General features: G+C 41.7%; 1 non-coding gene across 1 annotated transcript; it reads left to right on the top strand.

Annotated features, from left to right (window-relative positions):
* The first annotated feature begins 4,936 nt into the window (after positions 1-4,936).
* Positions 4,937-5,043, top strand: LOC141709481 (small nucleolar RNA R71). Its single transcript, XR_012570055.1, has one exon. It is a non-coding gene; the product is annotated as a small nucleolar RNA R71 (small nucleolar RNA).
* Positions 5,044-7,632: the final 2,589 nt, after the last annotated feature.

The raw sequence follows: 7,632 nt of genomic DNA, 5'->3' as shown, positions 1-7,632 counted from the left end.
CAGCAAGCTGCGCGGCCGCCCAGCATAGTTGCGCGGGCGCGCAGAGGGTCTCTGGAAAAAAAAAATTTCAGCCCTTTTTTCTGATTTTTTTGTGTTTTTGGATAGGTTATTAACTTCTAAGGGGTCCTGTAACAACAATTCATGGGTTGCCTCCCATGCAGCGCTTCTTTTTCGTCATTAGCTTGACGTTCCGTACCTTTCTCAAGTAGTCAACAAAATGGCACTAACCACCTCTCGGTTTGCCATGTCCCCATAGTAGTGCTTCAACCACTGACCGTTAACCTTGAATGCTTGGTCCGAATCATTCTCAAAAATTTCCACCGCTCCATGTGGAAACACAGTTTTGACAATAAAAGGTCCAGACCACCTTGATTTCAACTTCCCAGGAAAAAGTCGGAGCCGAGAGTTGAATAACAGAACTTGTTGCCCTGGCACAAATAACTTAGGATGTAGCTTCCTATCGTGCCACCTCTTCACCTTTTCCTTATACATTTTGTTATTCTCGTATGCTTGAAGTCGAAATTCATCAAGTTCATTAAGCTGAAGCATTCTTTTCTTACCAGCTGCCTCTAAATCCAGGTTCAATTTCTTCAATGCCCAGTAGGCCTTATGCTCAAGCTCCGCCGGTAGATGACATCCCTTACCGTACACCAACTGAAACGGTGACATCCCAAGTGGAGTTTTGTATGCTGTTCTGTAAGCCCAAACAGCTTCATCGAGCTTTAAAGACCAATCCTTCCTTGACGGACAAACAACCTTCTCTAGAATGCGCTTTATCTCTCTGTTAGACACTTCCGCTTGACCATTTGTTTGCGGATGATAGGCAGTAGCTACTCGATGATTCACATTATAACGCTGCATCATAGAAGTGAACTTATGGTTGCAAAAATGCGATCCTTCATCACTTATGATTACCCGAGGCGTTCCAAACCTTGTGAAAATTTGCTTATGAAGAAAATTTAGCACTGCCTTTGCATCATTTGTCGGTAAAGCTTTAACTTCGACCCATTTTGAGACATAATCGACTGCCAGCAAGATGTACTGATTATTGCAAGACGAGATAAAAGGCCCCATGAAATCGATTCCCCACACATCAAAGACCTCGACTTCAAGCATCACATTTAATGGCATTTCATCCTTCCTTGACAAATTTCCCACTCTTTGGCAACGATCACACCTTAAAACAAACTGATGAGCATCCTTGAATAAAGTAGGCCAGAAAAAACCTGCTTGCAGAATACGAGCTGCCGTCTTCTCACCTCCATAGTGTCCACCATAAACCGTGGAATGGCAGTCTCGTAATATCCCCTCCGTCTCACAGAACGGGATACATCTCTTGATGATCTGGTCAGCTCCCTGTCTAAACAAATATGGTTCATCCCACATATACCACTTCACCTCATGCAGAAACTTCTTCTTTTGAGCGGATGTCAAATTAAGCGGCATTATATTGCTAACAAGATAGTTTATAATATCTGCAAACCATGGTTCTTCCTCCTGAATTGCAAACAACTGCTCATCCGGAAAAGATTCATTGATTAACGTCCTATCTTGTGAAGTAGAATCAGGATTCTCCAACCTAGAGAGATGGTCAGCTACTTGATTCTCAGTACCTTTTCTATCTTTGATCTCTAACTCAAATTCTTGAAGTAAAAGCACCCAACGAATGAGTCTCGGCTTTGAATCCTTCTTAGAAACCAGATAGCGAATAGCTGCATGATCAGTGAATACTGTTACTTTCGTACCAAGCAGATAAGATCGAAATTTCTCAAAGCCAAAGACTATAGCCAAAAGCTCCTTCTCAGTAGTGGTGTAGTTCAATTGGGCCCCATTTAAAGTCTTACTCGCATAGTAGACCACATGGAAGAGATTTTTCTTGCGATGTCCCAGAACTGCACTTACCGCATAGTCAATCGCATCACACATCATCTCAAACGGTTCTGTCCAATCTGGTGCTGTAATAACTGGTGCCGTGATCAAACTCTCCTTGAGAGTCTCGAATGCTGCCAAACATTCATCATCAAATTTAAAAGGCACATCTTTCTCAAGTAAATTGCACAACGGCTTAGATATCTTTGAAAAGTCCTTGATGAATCGCCGATAAAAACCCGCATGACCCAGAAAACTGCGGATTCCTTTCACCGAATTAGGTGGGGGAAGATTTTCAATGACTCCCACCTTGGCCTTGTCCACCTCCAGACCTTTCCTAGAGACCTTATGCCCAAGGATAATGCCTTCACGCACCATAAAATGACATTTCTCCCAATTAAGCACCAAATTAGTTTCCACGCATCTTTTGAGTACGGCGCGTAGATTATTCAAACATTCATCATATGAGTGTCCAAAGACGGAGAAGTCATCCATGAACACTTCGACGTTATTTCCAATCATGTCAGAGAATATAGCCATCATACATCTCTGAAAGGTGGCCGGGGCGCCACATAACCCAAACGAAACTCTTCGAAAAGCAAATATGCCAAATGGACAAGTGAAGGTAGTCTTTTCCTGATCCTCTGGTGCAATACAAATCTGATTATACCCGGAATAACCATCCAGAAGACAAAAATACTCATGTCCCGCCAATCTGTCAAGCATTTGATCAATGAATGGGAGAGGGAAGTGATCCTTCCTTGTGGCTTTGTTCAATTTTCTATAATCCATGCATACTCTCCATCCTGTAACTGTTCGAGTAGGGATGAGCTCATTCTTTTCATTTGCGACCACAGTGATACCTCCTTTCTTAGGTACACATTGCACGGGGCTCACCCACGAGCTGTCAGAAATAGGATAAATGATGTCTGCATCTAGCCATTTCAGAATTTCTTTCTTCACCACCTCCTTCATGATCGGGTTCAGTCTTCGCTGCTGTTCCACAGTTGGCTTACTACCTTCCTCTAACAGAATTTTATGCATACAATATGAAGGACTTATCCCCTTAATGTCTGCTATGGTCCATCCTATAGCCGATTTGAATTCTCTCAAAATCCTTAAGAGCTTGTCTTCCTCACTACCTGAAAGGTCAGCTGAAATAATAACAGGTAATGTAGATGAATCACCTAAAAAAGCATACCTCAAGTGTTCAGGTAATGGTTTGAGCTCCAAGATAGGTGCTTCCTCTATTGATGGTTTGAGCTTCCCTTCAGCATTCTTAAGGTCAGAAGTACCAAGAGATTCAAATGGTATGTCGAGCTTTCGCTGCCATGGAGAAGCGTTCAGATATTGTAATTGCTCGTTGCTATCTTCATCATCACTGTCAAATTCCCCCACTAAGGCCTTTTCCAATGCATCAGACATTAGCATGTGATCGAGTTCCGAAGTAACCGCAGAATCAATCACATCCACTTTTAAGCACTCCTCATCTTCTGTAGGGAATTTCATTGCCTTGAATACGTTGAAGGTCACATCCTGATCTTGGACCCGCATAGTAAGTTCCCTTTTTTGCACATCTATCAAGGTACGGCCAGTAGCCAAGAAAGGTCTCCCCAAGATTATGGGAATCTTCTTATCTTCCTCAAAATCCAGAATAACAAAATCAGCAGGAAAGAAGAGCTTATCCACCTTGACGAGCACATCCTCAACTATGCCCCTTGGGTAAGTAATGGAACGGTCAGCCAATTGTAGCGACATGTATGTGGGTTTTGGATCAGGCAGATCCAGCTTTTTAAAGATCGACAACGGCATCAGATTAATGCTTGATCCCAAATCACAAAGGCACTTGTCAAAAGTTAGATTGCCAATGGTGCAAGGAATGGTGAAGCTTCCTGGATCTTTCAGTTTTGGTGGTAACTTTTGCTGCAGAACAGCGCTGCATTCTTCCGTGAGAGCAACGGTTTCAAGGTCATCCAGTTTCACCTTCCTTGAAAGAATAGTCTTCATAAACTTCGCATAACTAGGCATTTGTTCCAGAGCTTCAGCGAAAGGTATATTGATGTGAAGTTTCTTGAACACCTCCAGAAACTTCCCGAACTGTCTATCTAGCTTTTGTTGCTGCAATCTCTTAGTAAAAGGTGGTGGAGGATAGAGCTGTTTCTCCCCTGTATTAGCCTCAGGCAGAGTGTGTTCAACAGTAGTCTTCTTTGGTTCTGCCACTTTCTCCTTTTGCTTAGATTCTTCATCTCTAACTTCAGCTTCGACTTCTTTTGCCTTTTCAGCATCAGCTACTTTTCCAGACCTTAAGGTAATAGCCTTGACTTTCTCTTTAGCTTCCTTCCTGCCTGGTACTTCCGTGTCACTGGGAAGAGTGCCAGGTTGACGATTGAGCACTGCATTGGCTAATTGACCGATTTGATTTTCCAAGGTCTTGATAGAAACCGCCTGACTCTTGCACAACAGCTTAAGTTCCTCAAAATCAGCACTAGTAGGTGCAGCTGCACTTCCCTGTTGAGGATATGATTGTCTTGTAGCATACTGTTGTGGTTGCTGGAATCCAGGTGGGTTAAACTGTTTACTCACTCCTTGCTGATATGGTGGCTGAATAGCATTCTGATTATTTTCCCAGCTGAAATTTGGATGATTTCTGTTGTTAGGATGATAGGTCGCTGGCACAGGCTGCTGTTGTCGCTGATAATTATTCACATACTGAACAGATTCGTTGACAAGAGAACACTGATCCGTAGCATGAGAACCTGCACAAAGCTCACAAACCATAGCTATTTGATTAACTCCATACGTAGCCAAAGAATCAACCTTCATTGATAGCGCTTGGAGCTGGGCTGCAATAGTGGTGGCTGCATCAACTTCCAGAATACCTGCTACCTTGCCTGATGTCATCCTCTGAGTTGGGTTTTGATGCTCATTTGCAGCCATCGTCTCGATAAGATTGTACGCCTCAGTATAGCTTTTAGCCCATAAGGCGCCTCCAGCTGCTGCATCGAGCATGGGCCGAGATTGGGCCCCCAAACCATTATAAAAACCAGTGATTACCATCCAATCCGGCATTCCATGATGTGGACATTTTCTCAACATTTCCTTGTAGCGTTCCCAAGCCTCGCACATAGATTCTGTAGGTTGCTGCGCAAACTGAGTAAGAGCACTCCTCATAGCAGCAGTCTTTGCCATTGGATAAAACTTCACCAGAAACTTTTGCGCAAGATCTTGCCACGTAGTGATGGACCCGGCTGGTTCAGAATGTAACCAGTCTTTAGCCTTATCCCTCAGTGAGAATGGGAAAAGCCTCAACTTGATAGCCTCATCAGTCACGCCATTATACTTAAAAGTGCTGCAGATCTCGACAAAATTCCTTATGTGCATGTTGGGGTCTTTAGTTGCCGCTCCTCCAAAAGAAACAGAATTCTGCACCATCTGAATAGTGCCCGGCTTGATCTCAAAGGTGTTAGCTTGAATAGCCGGATGAAGGATGCTTGACTGAATGTCATCAATTTTAGGCCGAGAAAAATCCATAAGAGCTGGATCAGCTTGAACAATACGATCTCCCATGTTTACTGGTTCTTTCTGCTCAGTTCCTGAATCCGAATCCTCAAAATCTAACTTCTCCGGAGTATCAAGAACTTCGTTTTTCTCTTCAGCTGTATCTAAGGTCCTCTTGCGAGCACGAGAACGAGTTTGCATAAACGCTTGCTAAAGTACCTGAAACACAACCGAAAAGAGTAAGTAACTACTATGTCCTAATCACTGAGTCCTAATGACCAATGATGGTAAGTACATAAACTAAACAAATACGCCGAGTCCCCGGCAGCGGCGCCAAAAACTTGTTAGGGCGAAATCACGCACTAATATTCAAGCAAGTATACGCGTTCGCAAATAATATAGAATACTTTCTAGTTCGTTCCCTCAGAGACTCAGACTAAGTTATTGTCTAATTAAACTCACTCACTAATGTATGATTACTTCTCAATGTTAAGATAATAACACTTAAAATTGTTGATTAAATATTAACTATAATTAACTACTTAATTAACCACTTAACTAACACTTCAATTTATCAATAATAAAACACTCATGAGATCACAACTTCATTATTACTTCCTTCTATAGCCATTGTTATTACCTTAAGCATGTGACAGTGATGACATTAATCGAATAACACGAAACTGATAAAAGCCAACTTTCATTGTACTAATACCATTCTATCAAACATCCACAATTAAGATAGAAGTTGAATAGTCATCAATTATGTTGAGTTCCTATATGTCTACAGAAATTGACAACACAACGATTTAAGCACAAGTTATCCCTTTTGATTACATAGGGCAAATAAAACTGTTAGAATTACCCACTAATCATGCACAACGTACATGAACCTATGCTAGCATGGCAAGTTCTAAATCTCAAGATCCACCGTCGCTTCACAAGAGATTAACACCCTATCTTCTATGTTCGCGACGCACATAAAACGAATACGCACAACCAATACTAGATATCATGCAATCATCACACACTAAAGTATTAAACAATTAACTAAAAAATTCCACAATAAATCCGTTGTAACCCCATGATCACGATTAGCCCATAATAGAACTTATCGCCATCATGGGTTCATATGAAATCATGATAAACAACACAAGAAAATAATAACTAAACTAATTATATTAAAACAGAGTACGTCACAAGAGTAAATAAGTCAAAGCAAGAAAACTAGCATCTAACGTTACAATGAAACAAGAATCACAAGAATATATGATTCCTCCTTCGTTGCGGTGTGCTAAATCGGTCTTCTTCCTTATCTCCTTCGCTTCTTGCGCAAAACACAATCTAAAACATAATCTCCTTTCTCTTCTCTATGAAAACGTCTCAAATCTACTTATATAATAGTCCCATAAAACTCAGATTACATAGAAGTTGGAAGCCAAACAGAAGTAGAAGTCTAAAATAATTCAGCTTTTTCCCCGACCCTGCGCGGCCGCTCAGCATTTCTGCGCGGGCGCGCAAGGCTGCTGCGCGGCCGCTCAGCATTGCTGCGCGGGCGCGCAGGACCCTACTGGAAAAATTCCAGGTTTGCTCCGTTTCTTCGCCGTAATCTGCCCGTTCTTTTCCTCTCTCAATGGTGAACACATGCCAAGGCTTATTCTTGATGATTCCTCCTCCGAAATGCAACTAATACCCTGAAATGCATAAACACTAGAAAAACGCATCAAATACACAAAATACTTGATTTCAAGACACCAATTTAAGCCATTTTAAGACGTTCTAAGTGGTATAAAATGCCACTTATCACACCCCCAAACTTAAATCGATGCTTGTCCTCAAGCGTCACAAACTTAAAACAAAGAAAACTATGCATGAATGCAATCTATATGAAAATGCAACGATCCCCCTTACTACAATTAACCAACCAAATTGCCACGTCTCAACGAATGCAGTTAGACACTAAAGATCAATTAACTCATGCAAACGGACATACAGCCAGAAACGTGGTATGTGCAAATGCTTAACAGATATGCTTCGGAACTAGACCAATTACTACGACTAGACTATCCTCACGGCAATCCTACGATTATACAAAGAATAAAAATTCTAGGCACAAAGTGATATACAACACTACAAGAACTCTGGAGCTTACTACGGAATCGTGCTTTTATTTACAAACTCAAATGCTTATTTGACCGTGCAATGAGTGAGGTCCACAAAAGACTTATACAATGGTATCCATGTAACGAGCGTTAGGTTAGCGGA

The sequence above is a fragment of the Apium graveolens genome, chromosome 2 (genome assembly GCF_009905375.1).
Source record: "Apium graveolens cultivar Ventura chromosome 2, ASM990537v1, whole genome shotgun sequence".
Taxonomy (NCBI): Eukaryota; Viridiplantae; Streptophyta; class Magnoliopsida; order Apiales; family Apiaceae; genus Apium; species Apium graveolens.
Note: the sequence above shows the minus strand (reverse complement) of the source record. Positions and strands in the feature narration are given on the sequence as shown.